The sequence below is a fragment of the Solanum pennellii genome, chromosome 10, assembly GCF_001406875.1.
Source record: "Solanum pennellii chromosome 10, SPENNV200".
NCBI lineage: Eukaryota > Viridiplantae > Streptophyta > Magnoliopsida > Solanales > Solanaceae > Solanum > Solanum pennellii.
This window is the reverse complement of record NC_028646.1, coordinates 21,154,009-21,174,207: the sequence shown is the minus strand read 5'-3', so window position 1 is coordinate 21,174,207 and position 20,199 is coordinate 21,154,009.

Below are 20,199 nucleotides of genomic sequence, written 5' to 3'. Positions count from 1 at the left end.
ATTCTAATTGCTGGAAATCTGCCAAAACGCGGCTGGGTCGACGGACCTAGCGACGGACCGTCGTGGACTCAGTCGTCCCATACTTGTGCAATATCTTCTGCTGCTTTCTTCTTTCCCCTCGACGGCAAGTATGACGGACCGTCATAGGCACAACGGTCCGTCGAGGGTCTTCGTTCCAAAATACTTCAACACTCGGAATCTGGGTACTGGGATCACTTCTCTGAACTTCACGACGAACCTACAGGACGGACCGTCATAGCCATGACGGACCGTCACAAGCTTCGTAATCCCACACTTGGTCAGACTTCCCCATCTTCCTTCCGCAGCTGCACTACGCTGCCACCTATGGACCGTCACAGGCACGACGGACCGTCATAAGCTCCGTAGGTGGTCTCTTCTGCATTTTTCGCTCAAAATCTCCGGATTCTGCATTGGACAGGTTTCCTGCAAAACAAAGAGAAACTTATATCAAAATTAGCACAAAAAGGCTTTCGGACACACTAAACTTAAGGAAAAAGTATTAATTATACCGTGAAACCACGGTATATAACACATGCACCTTCTTTCATCACATCACACACTTTAACATGCTTCACATAATAATATAAGTCATTTAGAAATAATCCTTAGCATACTTATCATAACAAGCTTTATAAAACAAATTAACAAGGATACTTCATTTCCATCTTTATTCACGTAATATGCCTTCATGGCCTCATTCACAATACACATGTAACTACACATTCAAACACTTCAAGTAAACACCACCACCAAGAAGGTGGATCATACCACTCAAGAACATTTCATAATTAAGCTAAACAACATAACCAACTTACTTTTTTTCCCAAGCTTCCATCACCTATAACATTTTACTCAACATTTCATCATAATATAGCCCTTAGGGCAGTATCTAAACAATAATATCAACCATAAGAAACCAAAGCTCAAAGACTACCAATTCATTCTCATTTAACTCATTCATTAAGTCACAATTTGATAAAAAAATTTAACATGATTTTGTTGAATTTTTAGCATTACAATCATCAACTAACCTTATAAACATCATTTTTAAATCATTCAAAACGTTTTCATGCAAGACCCATATTTAGAGTTGAAGATAGGAAAAACTAGGATTGAGAAAACTCCTTTTGAAATCCTTTAGAAAGGGGCTCCTTGAATGGAAGAGAGTTCAAGGATGGATACCTCTCCTTAGATAAGAGAAACCTCAATGATTTTGATGAAGAACTTGGCCACCAACAGCTCTCCTATCTCTTCTTGACATCTAGCTTCCATGGAGACTTGAGAGAGTCTTCTAAGAGGGAATGGTTTTGGGTTTTAGGAAATGATATCTAAAATTAGGTCATAGGGTATAAAATACTTTAATATACCTAAATAAACCTAAAAATGACTTCCTTGGTCCATAAAAGACTCGGGGTGATTCAACAAACACCCCAAGCCTTGGCAGATTTTGACAGCTTTTTGGACTGCAACATCGATTGATGCAACCAACACACTGTCTGTCCATCAGTGGTCCATTGGTGGGGTCTCGTGGTTTGGAACCTATACTCATTTGAGGCCTGGATATACCACCTTGCAGGTCCAATCGATGGGGCAAGTCAGCGGGCATTATCTCATCACATAACATCATTCGTGGTTTGGAACTTGCCCCTTTAATGTGTGTCACACTCTTACTTAACCCCTCTGGGGTTTCATTATCTCGTCACATAACATCTTAGTTTCACTTACTTTTAAACATATGCTAGGCTTATGAGACCACACATACAAGCCATGAGGCTTCATTCATAGTTTGTCTAGGTGATTCGTATTTACCCAATATTATGTGGTAGAAGAGTTTTGAATCTTGTAGATATGCCAAGATATTGATTTCGATTATTGGAGGCAGCATTCATTAAATAGTTGTTCACGTATGACTTATGTATCAATAAGGAATAGGGCAAGGGAATCCGATTTCGAATCATTTGAGCAACTTAATATAATATTAAACTTGGTACTTGCATTTTTTTTGATTTGGGGGACCCTAGGTCGATCCCCATCACTCCCATAATATTTTCTTTCTTTTCCCTCCTCTCTTTCTCGTTTAAGGCAAAGAGGTTGTGGGATCAATCCCCCATAAGATCATTCTTTTTCTCTTAATTGTTCTCTTAACTTTCTCACATATCCAAGAGGTTTTGGGTTCAATCCCCATTCACCTCATTTTATTTTTCTCCTTTATTTTTCTCCTAACTCTCTCATCTATTCAAGAGGTTGTGGAAATAATCCCCATTCACCACATTTCTTTGTTTTTCTCATGAAATATTTATGTAATTTGCATTTGGTGAGGTCTTCGGTTCAATTCCCAGTGACCTCATAGTTTTTATAAAATTTTAAAACATAGCTCACTTTTTCAAATTTTTGGCCGATATCAACATTTCGAGCAAGCAGGAAATTTGGTCTCTTTCAATCCATCTTTCTCTCAAGTTTTTATGTTGATTCTTGGAGTGATTTGGGTGACATTTTTTCCAGCAACATTACCCTTATATGAACATCACACTTTTAATATTTTCATATACGAAAACACAACATTTATAACACACAAATTTCAGGCAGCAACATAGTTAATTTAAAGCATAACCATGCTCAAACAGTTAACGTAAAACACTTTTCCAGAATACATCTTTCATTCCTTACATAATTTCCAAATACACATTCAAGACATAATCACAACCAGACCTAAAATTTTCTACCAAAAGACATACCACACATGCTTTGAATATTTCAAAGGATCTAATGACAGGGGCATGCAAAGGGGACAACCTTTGTTTCTCGATCTTAATTTAAACTGAACTTAGGGGTCTCGTGGGAAAGGGACCAAAAGAGAAGAAAACCCATACCTTAATGTCGTTCAACACTTGTTTCAATGCTGTCAATTCCCCCGAGAGCACTGCCTCACCACCAAAATCCCAAACACAATTCATCGAGAAGAATGTTGTTGATTTTTATTTTTAGCTTAGCTTTTCGTTTGAGTTTTTGTGTGTAAGTTCTTCAAGAGTGAAGAACTATTATTTTCAGTTCTTTTACTGATTAAAAAACGTGACAATGAGAATGAGAGATGTGAGAATGAGAGGATAAGGATTATGAGAGTTAGGTGGAGACTTAGTCAAACTAGGACTCCTCATTATTTATTAATTTTATTATTATTTTTTAAATAAATATCTGCTTTTACTTTAATTATATCAGTAAATTTAACTAATTCACTAAATACAATAAATCAATTAAATCATTGCTTCCACCAAGGCTCGAACAGGGGTGGAGCAAGATTTTGCCTAAAGGGTCAATTTCGTCGCTCCCTACCCGAATTGCCCCTCCACCATATTAATTAATTAATTAAATACTTTGGGGTAATTACAATACTACCCTTATCTTGGAAAAGACAATTTTATCCCTAGACCCTCCAAACTTAAGATTACCCCTTTTTAAGTCTGGTTAAGACTCATCCGGGTAAATCTTCATATTCGGGTGCCCTACATGCTAGACCCAACCATTCCTAGCTCAAATAACTCATCAAGTTAGTTGGCTTGGCTGTTGCAGAGGTTCAGAGATCTGGTTCTACACGCATCAATCCATGTGAAACCGGTCTAATCTAGGCATTCTAGATACGTTAGACATTACTTAGCATAGTCATTTTTAGGGTTGTTACACCAATGAACCCCCATTAAGTCCACTAGTGCAATGACTAAGTAAGGCCCCATAACCTTTCTCAATCAAGTAAACTTAACAAGAACCATAAGAAATGCCCACTTCACATACTATATCATTAAAAGAAAACATCATCATATTTTAACAATAGAGACCAAACTCCTACCTAGACTAAGTCAAACCTCAAAAGTCATCCTTGTTAGAGTTTACTTTATTACTTCATTTTACTTTTGGAAACATCTTGCCATAACAGACATAGACCACATGAGCCAATGTGGAATTCGATGTCATGGAACCCTACATCGAAAGAAAGTGGACCAATTGCCAAGTTAATACCAAAAAATTAACATACTATCTACGTGGATCAAATTTCTAGTATTCCTATGGGGGATGTAGTTTGGACCCTCTTTATGCTATATGCATTATAGTCTCCAATCTCATGTGTAAATTAGTGATCCTACCATACCTATATGGGAAGGGACACTCCTTACTACTAGTTCACTCGGTGCTAAGTTAGAGTCCCTTTTGAAATTTCTTTCATTAATAATCATAAGTTAGTTTAGTCATATGGTCTACCACTTATATATTTATAGATATAACTCAATTGTAATTGCATGAGAACATCTTTCATTACAACCCTCATAAGTAATATTGGTACATGAATATGATTATATCAAAGTAAAGCACTTAGGTACTTCATCACCAACCTTGTATCATTACATCATAAGCATAATCTCAGAATAAAAAAATAAAGATATTTCAATTCAACATCATACAAAACCTAATAAATCTTATCATACGGTATACTTTAATATAACTTCATCACTAAACACAATAAATAATGATTGAAGTAAAGGTTGGAGATCAAAAGACTTACCCCAATAGCCTTCACAAGACATCATCATAGTATTATAAAACAAGTCAATTCAGTCCTCTAGTAAGTTTAATAACATCCATCAATAGTAATTAACATAATAATGAAGTTAATTGAATCACTACAGATCAATTCATCACTAGTTCATAGCCTAGGGTTAAGGACTTAGGTCAAAATCATGATCTACTTCACAACCTAGGTTAATTAATCAAGAACTAGCATAATTGGATAAATATACAACATAATCTTCTCATATTCATCTAAAGAAATCAGGAACAAAGCCATTTGAAAGATCAAATTTGTAATAGAAGAAAACCCACTCAGAACTGTTCATTTTGAAATTAATTTGAAGGAACCCTTTGGAGAAAGGAATCACATGCATTGTTTAAAAATGCTGTTGATGGAGAAGAAAGGTATTCTTTCTGCATTAAAGCCCCCCTTTTCTTGGTCTTTTATGGAGTTTCTTTGGGAGAGAGAAAGAAGAGAGAAGGAAGATCAATTGATTTTGGAATTGTGGGAGTTGGGTTTAGTTTAACTAACTTAATTAGACCTTACTCAAACACTAACTAATCAACTAACCAGCTAATTATACAAACTTTCACTTCTATAGGCGTAGTTCACTTAAAATTGCTATACCAAAACATATATTTCAATATTGTACAAAACATCAAGGCAACATCAAATAAGTCATTATTTTCATTATAAATGGGAGAAATTAACCTTAGTTATCAAATATACGAGGGTAATGGGACTTCATGTCGGCTCGACCTCCCATGTAGCACCCTCAAGTAGGTGGTTCTTCCATAATACCTTTATGGAAGTCACCTCCTTGTTCCTTAACTTCAGTACTTGTCTCTGATGGATTTCAACTGGAACCTCCTCATATGAGAGGTTCTCTTGCAATGTAGACCCTCAATAGGAAGAATGGACTCGGGATCACTGATACACTTCTTAAGCATGGACAAATAGAACAACGGATTAACCGAAGCCAATTCACTAGGGAACTTCAACTCACATGCAACCTTACCAACCCTTTTTAATATTTCATGGGGACACACATAACGAGAAATAAACTTCACGTTCTTGCCAAATCTCACCACTCTCTTCATGCGTGAAATTTTAAGATACACATTATCCGCTTCTTGAATATCTAAATCCCTTCTCCTATGGTCGGATAAGACTTTTGCCGACTATTGGCTGTTTCCAAGTGATTCCTCATCATTTTAAATAAAATTGATAACCAAAAGTGAAGACTCACCTACTTCATACCATTAAATTGGAGACCTACATCGTCTTCCAAACAAAGCCTCAAAAGGAGCCATTGATATAGATGAATGCTAACTATTGTTATAGGAAAAATCAACCAAAGGCAAGTATTTATCCCAATTCCCCTTGAAGTCAATTATAAAAGCTCTAAGAATATAATCAATGGTTTGAATAGTACTTTCCGCTTGACCATTCGTTTGGGGATGAAAAGCGGTGCTTAGCTTCACCTTGGTACCCAACCCTTTTTGGAAAGACCTCGAAAACCAAAATGTGAATTGTGTACCTCTATCCGATATGATGGATAATGTAATACCACGGAGACACACAATCTCATCTATGAAGATTCTCGCATAATCCTCAGCCGAGTATGTGGACTTGACACGAATAAATTGAGCTGATTTGGTCAACCTATCCATAGTCACCTATATAGAATCATTTTGTTGTTGTGTGCGAGGCAAACCTGCCACGAAATTAATATTTACGTCTTCCCACTTCCAAGTGTGAACTTAGATTTCTTGAAGTAAACCACCTTGCTTTTGGTGTTCACCTTTCAGTTTCTAGCAATTTGGACATTTTGCAACAAATTTTGCAATGTCCCCTTTCAAGCCTTCCCACCAAAACACTTCTCCAAGGTCATGATACATCTTTGTAGAACCTGGATGAATGGAATAATGCGAACCATGAGCTTCCTCAAGAATCCGATTTCTCAAGTCATTAACATTGGGTACACACAACCTTCCTTGATACCTCAAGATACCATCCCCCCCCCCCTAAGGAGAATGACTCATTAAGCTTACCAAGAACAGACTCTTTCAACTTCATCAATGATTTATCATGGTGTTGCTTAGACTTCACCTCAACAACCAAAGATTATTCGGAGTTATGATGTACTATGAAACCACCATTCGAGAATCTTCTAACCTAACACCCAATATAGCCAACCTATGAACATCTTTCTCTAGGTCTTTCTTGGCTTCATATACTAGAGACACATTACCCATGTTCATGCATCTTAGAGCATCGACAACCACATTGTCCTTGTCGGGTTGGTAGAGAATACTCATGTCGTAATCTTTCGATGATTCCAACCACCTCCTTCGCAGGAGATTCAACTCCTTTTGAGTAAACATATATTGAAGACTCTTGTGGTAATTCTACATATCAACATTTATAACATCAAAATAATGCCTCCACATTTTCAAGGATTATATCATGGCCGCTAACTCAACATCATGAGTTGGACAATTATTCTCATGCACCTTAAGTAGTCTAGAGGAATAGGCAGTACATTTCCATATTACATAAGAACAATCCCTGAACACACCCTAAACCCACTCGGATGCATCACAATACACAACGAAGCCCTTGGTACCCTCCGATAAAGTCAACACCGAAGCGGAGGTAAGCCTCTCTTTCAAGATATGGAAGCTTGTTTCACATGCCTTCGACCACTCAAATTTCATACTCTTTTAGGTCAGAGTACTCAAGGGAGATGCAATGGACGCAAAACCATCCACAAACCTCCTATAATATCCCACTAGACCAAAACAACTCCTAATGTCGGTTAAACTCAATGTCAAGGCCAATTCTTGACCACCTCAGTTTTCCTTTGATCAACCTCAATCCCCTCACTAGAGATGATATGATGAAGAACACTCACCGACCTCAACAAAAACTTACATTTGCTATACTTTTCAAATAGTTGGTTGTCCTTAAGCACATGTAACACCACTCTTAAATCATTTATCTGTTCACCCTCATTTTCCCAATATACCAAGATATCGTCAATGAAGATAATGACAAATGAATCTAGGTAACTCGAAACACCCTATACATGAGATCCACAAACTCCGCCGTGATATTAGTGAGATCAAAGGACATTACTAAGACCTCATAGTGACCATATCTACTCTGAAATGCCATATTTTGTATATCCTCACCTGTCACCCAAAGTTGTTGATACCCCAATCTCAAGTCAATCTTTGAGAAGTAGTGTGCCCCTTGGAGTTGATCAAACAAATAGTCAATCCGAGGGAGAGGATAATTGTTCTTAATAGTGACTTTATTGAGTTGTGATAATCAATGCAAATTTTAACGGATCCATCATTCTTCTTCACAAACAAAACTGGCGCATCCCATGGCAAAATATTAGGTCTAATGAAACCTTTGTCTAGTAAGTCTTTGAGTTGAGCCTTCAACTCTTTAAATTCTCTCAGACAAGGAGGAATTGAAATGGGGTTGGTACCCGGTATACAAAAATCAATTTCCCGATCGAGAGGGGTTTTGGAGAAGATCATTAGGAAAGACCTCCAGAAATTTCCTTACTACAGGGACTAACTCAATGGGAGGATTTTCGGAGTCTAAATCTTTGACTCCTACAATATGATAGAAACATCCTTTTGAGATCATCTTACAAGCCTTTAAACAATAAATGATACAACCTCTACGAATAGAACCCCCCCCTTCCACTCTAAAAAGGGTTCATTTGGAAAATTAAACTTAAACAATTCTTATTCTACAATCAATAAAAGCAAAACAATTATGCAACCAATCAATCTGCAAAATGAAATCAAAATCTACCATATCAAGTTCTACTAAGTCAACATAAGTAACTCTATAGGGAAACATTGTAGCACAATTTCTATATACCCTATTTGCAACAACCGATTCGCTTACCGGGGTAGTTACCATGAAAGGTTCATTTAGGATATCGGGCAGAATACCAAACTTTGTAACTATCAAGGGAGTAACAAAGGATAATGTAGCACCCGGATTAAATAAAACATAAACATCAATAGAGAAGACTCATAACGTACCGATCACCAGATAGGGAGAACTCTCTTGGTCACCCCAAGTGTAGAAAGCATAAAAGTGATTCTTCTTTAGAGCTCCACATTAGAACCACTAGCTTGAGCTTGCCCGCTTCCCTTGTATTTCCCCTTCAAAATAGGGCAATCCTTAACCTTGTGGCCGCTATTGCCCAACCCAAATAAATTGTCGTCCCAACTAAGTAATCACCATAGTGCTTCTTGCCACACTTTCCAAAAGTTGTCTTCTTGTTTGGAGGACTAGTACCTCATCCCTTTTGAGATTTACTGTTAGACACCCTATCATCATGAGCCTTGGGAATTTTTGAAGGGACTTGGTTAGAAAATAATTTTTGGAACCTATACTTGTCTTGAATGTCAAGCCTACCCTTAGAGTAACCATCTTCATAAGGCATGGCCTTTTTGGCCTCCCTACACTTTCTACTTACCCTAGTTTCTTCCACTTTTTGAGCTTGAACCATGAGACGAGATATATTCATATTATCATGAAGGATATCCGAACAACATTCTTTAATAAACTCATCGGACAACCCCGTAAGAAAGCGACTCATTGGTTTGAAAACAATGACGGAACATACTTGGACAACATAGTAAACTTCAATGAGTAGTCAAGTACACTCATACCACCTTTGATGAAATTGATGAATTCTTCCACATGAGCTTCCCTTATCTCTCTAGGAAAGAACTTATCAAGGAAAGCCTTCTTGATGATATCCCAAGTCACCGGACTAGCTCTTAGTGCCCAATTATCCCTCAATTGCACATACAAGTTTAGGCCACACCTTTGAGTAAATCAGTCACTAACTCGGTCTTTCCAATTGAGGTCACACCTATAGAATAGAGAATTTTATAAACCTCATCAAGGAAATCTTGTGGGTCCTCATCCAACATCGATCCGAAGAATATAGGTGGATTCATTCAAGTAAAGTGTCTCAATTGCGATGCCATTGTGTTGGCATGTTGAGGCACTCGAGGTCCAACCTCCCAATTAATTTGGGCCATCATAGCTTGAACTTGATAAGTGACGACATTAGCTTGTGAGGTCATGGCTTACGTTAAAACTGAGAAAACCACCCTTTTATCTTTACCGGTGATTGGTGGAGGAGCATCCGAAACATGATCACCCATAGCAACTTCTTCAAGTGGAATCACTTGGTTGTCTTGATCCCCCACATTAGCCATTTATTCCTTGGACCTTCTAGCATCTGCCCTTCGAATATTCATACGTATAACCACGATACAAGGTTTAGGTGAAACAACATAACAAGACTCTAGTGGCATGACATAGGAATACAATTCTATGCGAGTTTCTAAGCATGACATAGTCTCTTATTAATAAATGTGGTATGCTTCACAATTATGAATAAGAATCTACATAGACATTGTTTAATGAGACATCATTTTAGATATTTTTAACCTCATTCTCTGATACAAAGTTTTTCACATCCGGGGAGTACCCCCTTGAAGCAACCGGTGTCATCATCCTCAAAAAGGACTAGGACTAACCTCTTGGCATTCATCATTTTGCATTTCATAGGTTAAAAAAGAATAAAATATAATACTTTACATCTACACTACTTCATGAGATTTACTTAGACCTCTTGCTTACACATAATATATTAATATCGAGTATGCACAGACCCTGCATATAAAAAGAATACATAGTCTTCTACTTTTATGGCACACACACACACACACACACACACACACACACACACACACACACACACACACACACACATATATATATAGAAGATACATAACATAGTCCTAAAATGGATGTCTCATATTAAACCATCTAAACAAGAGTATAAAAGTTGGGTATAGCCTGTACATCAATACTAAAGCCACATATAGGCTGTACAATCTGAGTACTCAAATGAAAGAGAATTGAACGAAGTGTGTTTAAGACTAATAAACATCAATTGCTAGAAAGTGGCATTGTCCTCGATATAGTGATGACCTACCCAACTTGGAGAATGAGATTACAAGTCTTCTTAAAAAGTTGTCACAAAACCTTGAACCACTGGAACCTAAAATGTAGGGGGAAATGGAGAAACGGGGTTAGCACATCACTTGTACTAAGCATGGAGTTCATATGGACATACAACGTAGAAATCATGCTGGAAATTAACATTTCATTAAAGCATGCTAACTTACTTTGAAAAGAATTATGAACATTTAAGAACCAATACAAGTCAATAAGCACATACACCTTAAGTCAAGACCATGTACAAGACAAGACCAACAATATCAAGTCTAGTCAAGTAAACATGGATATCAACCTAATTGGACATATAATCAAAATAATTCTACCATCAAGTTATAATATCAATAAGCATGTATAAAAGTTCATAGCATCATACCCAGAGCAAGACCCTCATCCATGAACCCCCATTAAGTCTACTAGTGCAATGACAAAATAAGGCCCCATAACCTCACTCAATCAAGTAAACCCAACAAGAACCATATGAAACGCCCACTTTACATACTATATCATTAAGAGTAAACATCAACATATTTTAACAATTGAGAACAACAACATGTTCATAAGTGAAATCAACTTCACATAGTGTCATTAACATGTAAGAACAACATATACATATAATTTACATTTACAAGCATATAAGTATATAAGAACATCTTTCTAAGACTTCTCTAAAGGATAACTAGTGCAATATATAGGTAGAGTCTCATACCCTTACCTAGACTAAGTCAAATCTCTCAAGTCATCCTAGTTGGAGTCCACTTTATTACTTGATTTTACTTTGGGGAGCATCTTGCCTTAACATACATAGATCACATAAGCCAATGAGAATCCAGTGTCATGGAACCCTAAACCGAAAGAAAGTGGACTACTTGTCAAGAACTAGGGGATGTAGTTGGGACCTCTACATGGATCCACTAGTTAGCATTCCTATGGGGGCAACATAGTTCAAGAACTAGGGGATACAGTTAGGACCCTATTCATGCTACATGCATTATAGTCTCCAATCTCATTAGTATATTAGTGATCCTACCTTTCCTATGTGGGAAGAGACACTCCTCACTGCTAGTTCACTCGGTGCTAAGCTAAAATCCCTTTTAAAATGTATTTTATTAATAATCATAACTTAGTTTAGGTTATAGGATCTACCCCTTATATAGTATAGTCATAGCTTAATAGGAATTTCAAGAGAACACATTTCAGTACAACCATCATATTTGAGATTAGCACATTAACATCATTATATAGTAAGGAACATAGGTACTTCATCACCAACATTATATCATTATATCTTAAGCATAATCTCACAATCATAAAATCAAGACATTTCAATTCAACATCATATCAACTCTAATCAATCTTATCATAAGGTACACTTAAATATACCTTCATCAATAAACGGAATTAATCATAATTGAAGTAATGGTTTAAGATCACAAGACTTACCCCAATCTCCATCATAAGCCGTCATCATAGTCTTACCATCAACCAAGTCAATTCAATGCAATAATAAGTATAATAACATCAATCAATTATAATTAACACAATAATGAAGTCAATTGAATCACCACCCATCAATTCATAACTAGTTCATAGCCTAGGGTTGGGGACTTAGGTCAAATTCATGATCTACTTCACAACCAAGGTTAATTAATCAAGAACTAGCATAATTGGATTACAATACATCATAATATACTCAATAATCATCTAAAGAAATCAGTAACAAATCCATTTAAAAGATAAAACTCATAATAGAAGAAAACCCACTTGAAACTCTTCTTTTTGAAATGAATTTGAAGGAGCCCTTTGGGGGAAGGAGTCCTGAAGGTGAAAGGAATCCCATATCTTATTAACTACTGAAGATTGATGGGGGAAAAGGGTCTCATTTCTGCCCTAAAATCCTCTTTTGCTTGGTCTTCTATGGAGTTTCTTTTGGAGAGAGAGAGAAGAGAGAAGGAAGAGTAATGGAGTTTTGGAATTGTGGGAGTTGGGTTTAGTTTAATTAGGTTCGGGGTCTTTATAGAAGTCATTAACTAACTTAATTAGACCTACCTTAACCCTTAACTAATTATCTAAGTACCTAATTAATTAATTTGACTAACCTAAACCGTGGCAGCAAAACAGTGACCTGACCTACGAGACCCAGACCTACGGGCCGTAGGTCAGTCAACGAGTCTTGGGACTAACAATCCTGCAGGCCCATCATTTTGGTCAGAGTGTTGTCAAATTGGCCATTTTTGAAAATGGATAAGGGTTGGTCGAATGAGGCAATCGACGCCTTGTGTATAGACCTACGCCCCGTCGCGTGCAAAACGTAGATAGGTACTGCCTCAGAGACAGCTTTTTTGCCAAAGTGTAAAGGACCTCCTCAAGGACCCTTTGGTTGGTCCATGGGAATTCCTACCTGAACGTTTCGACTATAACTAACTCTAATACATGTTATACACCTTACCATCAAATTTCACCATTATCCAACTCGTAAAACCTTGTCAAATAGGATAAGGCACGCTAGCACCTCTATAACTAGTTTTCGAACGTCATCGACGTTCCTTGACGTTGTGATTCTAAAACCTCCTAAATGACTTATATACATTTTATTTGACAATTAAACACTGTTACAACTCTTAGACTCTCATATTAGGCTACAGATTAGACTTCAGACTTTTGGAGTATTACATCACCTTCCTACTACACTTTTAGATATATACAAAACGTATGGAATTAGTACAATGCATGTACTACATATGATTTAATGCATAAATCACGAGAAACAAACATTTATGAGAAATATGTTCTTTTTGATAAAAACATCACATCAAAAGTGTATGAGCGACATTTAAGCACCAAACATCAAATTTAGAACACAATACAAGTTACACAATACAAGTTATATGCAATTTATACAATTTATCACATCATCCGGTAACATCACACTGAACTTCACTGTAACCTCAATGTAAGTTCAAGTAAAAATCACACCTTACACTATCGAATCAATAACACTGACAAAACACATAAACATGAGATCCTCCTACCAAAGCTGATTCTAAGGCTCACTTGAGTGAGTTATGAAGCGACCGCCCATACAATCTTTTCAGACACACCTAAGAGATCCTTTAGACTACATAGGATAAGATTATTCTCATTACACACAATAATATATATGTATATAATATGAAATTTTCCTCACAAAGGTCATCAACTAACATACTTAAGAAATTCAAGAAGAGAAGACTCATACCCCCTCTCCAAGATTAACTAAATAATCCATAAGAGTACCTAAGTTTTGGTCATGCCACTTTATCAATCTAATTTCCCTATATAGAGTCATTATTAATACTTCCCTAGGTAAGACATGAAGTGACCATTCCTATGCCCCCTTCACACCATAACTAGGCAACCCTTAAACTACTCTAGGTAAGTACTTATTCATTTAACATGCTTTCTAACTTAAGTCATTATCTTCATTAATTTACTTAAGAGATATTCAACATATAAGGACATTCAACTTTTGGTCTTGGAGAAGACCTAGGGATTCACTCACTAACATCTCCAAACCCGAATCATGAATATCTCGATAGTGTCCTATACAACCACCTAAACTACATAGATTTTATTAAACACTAGTAGGTATCCCATATGATGAGAATATGCAATAATCGACATAGACCTTACTAGCTATCCATGGAATCCGGAGTCATGAACCTACTTCGATGGAGGTTTGTTCTACGGGCCAATGGTAGAAATAGGACACATCCCATGTATGCACATTGTTAAGGAATATGAAGGGTTCTTTGTACTCTAATGTCATCATATTTTAGAGAAACTCTCCTAACAATACTCACTCGGTGCTAGACTTTTTTCTCATAAAGTATTTTATTATGAAAAGGTTCCATATCTATTTCACAACCAAATCAAATTATACCTTATCAAAGAGGGCCCACTAAGTCTACCTACAATGGTTAAGAGGATAGCTCAATGACTTTTTCGAAGGATGATTTCATAATGTTTCATCCAACCAACCTTATGTCTACCATTCACACGAAAAGGATACCATTACAGATTTCCATTTCAAGGTTATCATAACCTTACAACTAGGTCGAAGGTTCCACATAAAGGACCTTCTTAACAATGTTCAAGGTCACATGTCAATCACACATACAAGACTAAGAAACTTTATCTTACTAAGTCAATAAGTCATATTCACATTCTTCATGTATCAATTAAGGGACACAAGTCTACCGAAACAAGACACACACATACTCCACATATAGCATATCATTCTAGAAGCACATAGGCACAACAAACATCATCTATAGGTCACCCATTTCACTATTATAATATAATCAATTTAAGTGTCACAAGTTTCATATAATCTATCAAGAAAAATCATTCTTCACCATCAAGTAATTCACATAATGACTGCATTATAGTCTACAAGAGACACGCATCATCAACTAGAACACTCATACTTTGACTCCACATAAACACATAAGTCATCAAGATATTCATTATATTCACATGATCAAGTTATAACATGATAAATACATAGTATATAAAGTATTGCCAAAGAGGACTCATTAATTCACAATTCATAAACTAATGCAGACAAGGCCACATTATTCACATGTATAGCACATAAGCACCACCACCATAAGTGGACCATACCAAACATCACTACTATCTAAAGCATATACTACACAATATAGAGAAAGTTAAGTCCACATACCATTTATCCAACCTCATAACTTTTAACCACATCCTCCTAACTTAATTATAACAAATTTTAAGGCTTTAAAACATCAAGACACAAGTGTTAGGCTCTAGTTTCACCTAAGTCATCTTTGAGGTGTTACAATCTCCCCCCTTATACAACATTTGTCCTCGAATGACACTTGCTTCATTTTAAACACTTTCAAGAGACGATGAATTTAATACTAGCATCACATAACCACACCACAGAAGATACAACACCAGATTTAGGAGGAACATCAATTTCACATCATAAAGCGACTCATAACACAACAAGAAGCTAGAAACTAATCCACAACTCATCATGTTATAAGACTCACATTCTTCATTTCAAATAGCAAGAACTCCTTCTACGCTTATATACATCAATTATATTCACATTATAACAATTTTCAACAAAGAGCAATTTAGTCAATATTTTAAAATATTTATAGTGAGCTGCCAACTTACAGTGATTTATGCTCAAAGTTAAAAAAATATAACTTTAAGCCAATTGATGATAAATTCAGGATAATATAAGAGGTAAAACCATATAAGCTTAATTTACAACATAATTCAAAACTTCATGAGAAACATAATGCAAAGAATCAATGATCCAATATGGTGTTAGTTTCATTGATGAACATGATATTGATCTACGATGATGTACATGATTATGAATATGCATTATATGATGATATTTGAAATTTTGACATTTTTTATGATCCTTTGTTTGATTTACTTGATTATGTTGGGGCTTCACATAAGCATTGCACTTGTAGGCTTGGGAAGGGGTTGTGAGTAGGGGTCTTATATGTTGTGATGTTATGAACTCTTGTACATGAATTGTTGTTATAATGGTATGCTGGCATTGGCATGCCCTTGGTTATAGATTCATTGAATTACTTTAGAAGTGCTTATAATATATTTGATACGCTTACTACACAAGACTGACATATGATTAGTATTGCGTAAACATTTGGGTATAGATTACATAACCATCCTTGTTGGCATAGGCCAATTTTACATTCTTTCATGCTTGGTTGGATATGTATATTATTCATTATCTAATCTTTTAATTATTTAACATAATATTATAGCCATTTGGATGAAACCCTTTTGGACAATGTATTGTTAGCCATTTTATTGGCATAAGCCAAACAATCACTCAAACTATGATTTCATGGAGATCTTTTTAGCCATCCTTATAACATAACTTTAGGCATAACGATTTTAAACATCTTGTACAGCATGATATTAGCATTTGATGAATATATCATCTTTATAACGTCATATAACAGCAAGTATGAACAACAGACCATAACATCTTCATACATAACATTGTCCGACATATCTTTAACATAGTATCATTCTTTTAATTTACATAATAACACTTAGCATCAAACGAGTCCAATTAATAGGTTCATTCAATCATTATTTAATAAAAAACCATACACATTAAGATCAGCCAGCACCACATACCAACAACATGATTTCTAACCTATTCAACATTGAAATCATAACAAGGATACTAGGGAAAGGAGTTCGACAAGAACGACGGGAAAAACCCTAGTTTTCAAGATCTTTGAATCGTTCGAATGAAAGTTCTCTTGGAGAAAGAAGTCCATGAGAGAAAAACATACCTTATGTAGAACTTAATCTACGAAGACCACCTTGAACGAAACTTTGAAATCTCCCTAGAGAAATCGATAAATTTTCTTCCTTTTTCTTGCGTTCGTTGCTTATTGTTTTTGCGTCCTTTTGGTCTATGTGTTTGAATGTGATTTTTAGGTTTAAGAACTGATCTCGACTCATTCAACTTAAGGTTTAATAAGTGAATAAACTAAATTAATTAACTTATTACTAAAAAGACCCTCTTAGATTGACTAGAACTAGGAAAACACAATACTTAGTCAAATCTAAAAATTTTCCTAAGAATTTCGTTTTCCCCCTTTAAATTAATTAATTAAATGGTTAATTTAATTAATTAAGGTACCTAGGGATTAAAGTGACCCTAAATCATTGGAACAAAAATTAACCCTTTTGGACCATCCTAGGTTAAGTACTAGGATGTTTCTTGAGTTGTACTAGGTTAGTACAAGAATTTTTGTTTGACCCCTTTAATTTAATTAATTAAATGTACAATTTAATTAATTAAGTGACCTATTATAATTACTAATGAACCCTTAAGTCGTTATAACCATAACTAATCCTTTGAACCATCCTAGGTTAGATAGGTAGTATTTTTCTTGTTATAACCGAAATCTGGATATTGTTTTGTGATTTCGGTTTGGCCCCTTTAAATTAATTAATTAAGTTAATAAATTAATTTATTAAGTAGCTTAGGGTAATTAATAAAGTAATTTTAAGTCTTTAGGATCTTAACTAACTCTTTGGACCATCCTAGGCTAGGTACTAGGTTGTTCCTTTCTTGTCTTAACCGAAATCTAAAAATTTCCTTTTTATTTTCGGTTTTAGCCCCTTTAAATTAATTATTTAATTTTCTAAATTAATTAATTAGGTAACCTAGCGGAATTACTAAAGTACACCCCTAAGTTGTTCGGATCATAACTAACCTTTTGTCGGGTGCACTAATGGGTCCAATTCAGTTAGTCCTAGGTTATTTAGCTAGTTGGGACAGTTATTTAGGACCTAGAGTTTGTTAGGAAGTTAGGCCCCACATTGAGTGGTCCCTTGTGCACGTTTTTCCCCCTAACTAAATTCGGTTAGTGTGGTCCCCTCCTTTGGCAGCTTCTTCACATGTCTAGCACATGTGCTTCACATGGGTTGGTTGTACCTCCTTAACTAACTATTATTTATTGTTCATTTGGGAATGTTCACTTGTTTTCCCATTTACATGATCATGTGCAATAGTGTCAAGCCTAGTACTTGGTGTGGTGGTCTGGTTGAATATTGAATTTTAGCTTAGAGTCTTCCTTGCAGGTACATTTATTGAACATAAATCTTGGATTTGGGAATGACAACCCAAAAAGTAAATTTCTTATTCGTATATAGAAAATTTGCTAATATCCCTTAGCCAATTTTTCTATACTATGCCCAATATTTCTCAATATTAGGCATTGGGGTGCCTATGTACCCCTAATAGGCTATCCTAAGGGCATACTGGCTCTTCATTAGACATATGATTTTCCAAAATGTTACTATCCCCCCTTAGGAACATTCATCCCCGAATGAGACTTATACATCATTTAAACAAAGAGGGTGACTTACTTTGTCGTACTTAAACGTTTCTCTTTTGTGAATATCTAATTCACATTTATTTGGATGATACATATCATTCAATATTATTTGAAGCTCTATTTTTTATTGAGGAATTTCCTTCTCAATCACACTTAACTTAATGCACATCACAAATTATGCAACACAGCAAACATGTCTATGCTACACAAAAACAGCACATGAAATGCAAACACAACTTCAATTTAACTCACATACTACTATTATAAGACATACGATTAGTGATGCCCAACTTAATTTCAAAGGGACTTGCGACTATGCGATCTACTTCTCTACATACCCCTTCGGCCTTAACACTGTCTCCTATGGGAGTGCTAACTAGAAATGGTTCGTGTAAGATCTCAGGAAGTAAGTCAAATTGATTAGCCACAAATGGAGTTACCCTAATAATGGATAAACAGGAAAGGAGAAGACAAGCAAGTTACCATTATCCACATCCGTGGACTTCTCTTGTTCCTCTCTTCCTTTCAACGCATAGAACCGGTTTCTCATTGGGGGTTCGGCTACAGCATTTGGCTGAGCTGAGCATCTGCCTTGGCCTGTTGGATTTGAACCACGCCCTTCTCATGTTAGCCCAACTTATTTGGAAATTGAAGCCTTGCTACCCTGTTTCTGTAGTCTATTATAGCATAACACTTATGACGCAAATCCATGTCTAAGCCATATTTTTGAGTTGGTATGTAGCCAACTTATCGTTCTCCTCCTCATTAATACTCATAGCATGCTTTTAGACATTACCATGCATTTACCTCAATGTGAACAACCACACTCACCACATGTCTTTCATCCACATTGGGAATTTCCATTATGGCCCCTTCCTGGGAAGGCCAGATCTTGAGCCTGGCTCCTTAGACCACTTGGCCATCCTAATTCTTGTGTGTATTCTTCTACGCGTTCACACAAGAAGGAAGTTAGATACTTATAATGACAATGTGTCAAAGCTCTAGATAGCACGATAAAGAGTAGAAGAAGGGAGAATTTCCTATCATCGCTTAGTCTCTAAGTCACGATTGTGGCGCGCTTCACAGCCATAAGTTAGAAACTACATAACGTGGTTGTGTTGAGCTTTAGATACTAGGTAATTTAACCTCATTCTCTGATACCAAGTTTGTCACGACCCAGATTCTGAAATCATAATCGCAACCGGCGTCGTTGACCTCTCAGAGGTCGCAGACAAGCCTCATCTTGCATTCATCACATCATATGGTTAATTTTTGCAGAAAATTTAAAACTTTTAAACATATGAAGTATGGATAGACTTCATATAGTTATTTCATGAATTCATCATATACTAACCTCAACATAAATGTAACAACCATCTATCATAAAAATCAATTAGAAATAGAATAAGAATATATCATAAATACGTTTCCCAAACACGGCTTTATTACAAAAGCTTCGAAATGAAAGTACGAAAGAAATGCTAGGGACAACATCCACTAGCTTTGTCTAAAACAAAGGCTAGACTAAAACTGTAGCATCCTTAAAATCAAGAGGTCCTACCAAATGGTCTGGAGAAATGGTGATGTCCAAATCATTGCAAGAGTCGTCAATCTGTC